General features: G+C 25.1%; 1 non-coding gene across 1 annotated transcript; it reads left to right on the forward strand.

Annotated features, from left to right (window-relative positions):
- Positions 1 to 3878: 3878 nt before the first annotated feature.
- On the forward strand, positions 3879 to 4022 carry LOC145837311 (U4 spliceosomal RNA). The gene has a single exon (XR_014369949.1). It is a non-coding gene; the product is annotated as a U4 spliceosomal RNA (small nuclear RNA).

The raw sequence follows: 4022 nt of genomic DNA on the forward strand, positions 1-4022 counted from the left end.
CATTGTTTTCTTTTTAGTTACGACTTAAATATACCTAAAAAGATGTGTTTAAATGTTTTTCTGCTTATTTTTTCTTATAATCAATTAGTAAACTACACTGTTACACGACAATGTAAATTTTATGTAATTGGGACTTAGATTTATGTGTAAATTAGAAAGGCCTAATTTCAGACAACGTCATTAAAATGTTCGAGCTACTTCAAGCCCATGTTGTGATCGCTAAATACATTTCAGTGCTGTTTAGTAAGATTAGAATGTTCGTTTAATTTGATTATTACTTCTTAAATTAATATAAATGATGTTAGTTAAAAGATTCCACTTTTGTTGGTTTAAAGATTTTTTCAAGAAAAGCTAGTAAAAATTCTAATCGGTAGTTTCTATTTTATAATGTAAGCTATTTTTCAGTTATTAGAATACCTTAACTACTTAATTTCTATTAATTATTGGTTTTTAATTTATTTTATAAGTAACATTTATCTGTTTCCAAACTAGCCCAATTTGGCTTTTTGAGGATTAACTATAATTGTTTATTGAACGACAAAAAAGCTCTCTAGAAGTATGGTCCAAGGACCTGGTTGAAAAAATAACTTAATCATACAACACGGACACAGTTCAACTTCTTGAACAAAACTTTTTTTGCAGATTTTTTTGTGTAAAAAAAAATCTACAAAAAATTTTAACATCAATTTTCGATTGTGTTGTAGATATCATAAAATAATAAGACTAACATATAAAAGATAACAAACGAATTGTATTTGTTGGAAAAACTGACCAATCAAAAACTTATTTAAAGACTATAAAATTTAAGTTGACATAAAATTTAATTTAAGGTATAATTTTTTTTTACTTGTGTTGGTATTACAGATTAAGTTAAAAACTAGTATAACTTAAATCAATTTGATAGCATTCTTTTAAGCAAAAATCAGCCAACTTTATTTCAATTTTGCTTTTTTTCAAAACATTTTCTTATTAAGTAAAAAGTAAAGATTAATATTTTTTGTATAATGTTTTAATATTTTTTGTTTAAAAATTTATTTTATTTAATCCCTTACAGCTAGCTTAAATATAAAGAGTATTTTCAAAAACCTAATCTTCATTTAGTTGCAAACCAACAATTATTTTAGTTTTACCTTTTTGTTTTGCCTCAATTACATGAAATTTTAGCAAAAATATTAAGATTAAAAGTTTCATGAACAGCTAACATTTTCAATTTGAGTTAATAAAACTTTTGAGTTCTAATAAGTGAGTACAGTTATTTTGATAAGCACAACTATTCTTTGAAGGTAGTTTATATGTAAATCAAACAAAAGATTTAGAGCATTAAAACAAAAACTGCATTACTTTTTGTATATAAAAATAGTTAATCTTGACTACTAAGACTTCTATAAATACTTTAACTTTACTTATTTTGTCACTAATTTTTTCTTCTGAGAATTCTTGAGAGTTTAATACTGTTTCCTAATCAATTGACATTTGGGACTTGAATTTCATTATACTTCTGCATACTTAATAGACTGAAAAGTTTAACATATCGGTATTAATATTATTCAAGGCTTTAACAGCTAATAATTTTATCAATTTACCTAAATACGATAGTTTTATGTACTGAGTTAAGCTACTCAGTACATAAAGTGTGAAAATGTTTGGGTGAAACTTCGAAAAGTTTTCAAAAAATTAAAACCAAATTTAACTTTATTTATAACTGGTTTTAGTAATAAAATCGAAATATAAAAATGAAGTTATATTTTGTAATAAAAATTGCAGAAATATCTCTGTTTTTTATAATAAAAAGCAATCTAAATTAAAAGTATGAGGCTACTATTGAAAATTATAGGTTTTAAAGTTTTAAATTTTTTTTAAACAAATTCTAATGAAAAATTTTGACAAGTTTATTGCATTGTTTATTAAGTAGAAAATATTTTTCAAAACACACTTATCAACTACTGCAGCGTTTAAATCAGCTATAAAATATAATATTAACATATATAAAAGCTAGATGATTGATACGTCATATTGAGTTTAAATAAAAATAAGGAATAAATACTGTTTAGATAAGAATTTGGTAAAAATTATATACACAAGACTTTTAAGCATAAGTAAGTAAAAAGAAAACTTAACTTTGTATAATTAACTAATTACAATTGGTAGGTGTCAGCGTCGCTTTAGCACGGAGTGACACTTTAGCACGGATTGTCACTTTGGCACGGCGTCACTTTAGTACTGAGTAACTTTTGGCACGGCGTCACTTTAGCACGGAGTGACATTTTTGCACGTAACAATTTTAAATCTTTTAAAATGTTCATTTAAATAATATTTAATTATCTTAACCAATATTAAGATATAATAACCAACTTAACCAATAATATTAACAATTTATTAACTTAACAAACAAATAATTGTGAAAATTAGTTCTAACACTTTTAAAAATATCGTCTTGTAAAAAATTAAAAATTTTACTATGGGCTTAGAATAAAATAAAAAAAAATTTAAACTTTATACATCCTACTTTCTATTTAAAACTTACCCTTAAAGTTTAGCCTTATTAAAATTAGTTAAAGCATTCAAAAAAAGTTTTAATAATCCTAGATCCTGTATTTATTGCTAGATTTATTAAAACAGTTTTATGTCGAAAACTTTAAAGTAAAAGTATCAAAATATTTTAATCTAAAACTAAATACTAAAACAAGTTAATAAAGTTTTTAAATTTACTTTTGTTTTAGTTTTAAGTAAAGCTTAACTTGTAACTCATTTAAAGCTTGTTAACTTTCAGTTTACATGTTGCATAGTTCATTTTTAGATTTTTAAACAATACAGTACCTAATGTGATTTAAGCAGACAAAAAAATGCAAAATTAATTATGTGCTAAAGTGTCACTCCGTGCTTAAGTGTCACACCGTGCTAAATAGTAACACCGTGCTAGGTGTCACTCCGTGCTAAAGTGTCACTCTGTGCTAAAGTGTCACACCGTGATAGATGTCACTCCGTGCTAAGGTGTGTCTCTGTGCTAAAGTGTCACTCTGTGCTAAAGTTTCACCCGTGTTTTTTGACCCGTTCCCATTACATTAAAGTATATACGTACAAGTTTTAAAGCTATATAAACGTAAATGATAGTAATAAAAAAGCTATGAAAACGTTTGAAGTAAAATATAGTTATAAAAGTTTAGTTAATGTAACTATTTGAAAGGAATAAAGCTAGAGAATTAAAGTTTTAGAACAACTACACTAAAATATACTTGTGCAATTAAAAAACAGTTTTTAAAGTTAATTAAAAAAAACTATTAGTGCAAAATTAAATTAAATTAAAAGGTAAAAGAAAAAAATTATAAAAGTTTGTACAAGTTAGTATTGTAAACTAACTTTTGTTTACAATAGGCTTTTAGGTTTAATACTGTTTCAAAACACACTTATCAATGCAGCAGAAGTTAATAAAAACGTTTTGAAAAATATTTTTTACTTAGTAAAACAATACAATACATTTGTCTGTTAAACATATTCGTTAACTTTTAAAACTTACTTGTCCAGTTAAACTTTTTTATATAACTAAAGTATAACTAAAGTGATATTTAATATTGAAAGAACTTATTTTTTAATTTGATAAAAATACTAAATTAAAAACTTTATAAAACTCTATGAAAAGATATTCAAACAAGTATAAAAATATTTTCTAATAATTATGAAAAATTTATTTATTTTTTTTTATTAAAAAAATGTTTTTTAAAGAGAATTTAATAGTCAGAAAATTCTCGATCGTCTAGAACTAAATGTTTAAGCTCTCTCTTTTGCTTTTATCTTTTTTTCTTCTTTTGTGACGTCATAATCCACACAGCAAACGGTAGCTTTATTGGGTGGTTTATAAACTAACATCGCATTGAATGTACAGCTTTGCGCAGCGGCGATAACGTAACCAATGAGGTTTATCCGAGGTGCGTTTATTGCTAGTTGAAAACTATACCCAATACCCCGCCCTTTGTCGATGAAAGACTCGACTCTGAGGCAATTTCTGCAAGATGTCTACCGGACAT

Source organism: Thalia democratica, chromosome 5 (assembly GCF_965202585.1).
Source record: "Thalia democratica chromosome 5, ktThaDemo2.hap1.1, whole genome shotgun sequence".
NCBI lineage: Eukaryota > Metazoa > Chordata > Thaliacea > Salpida > Salpidae > Thalia > Thalia democratica.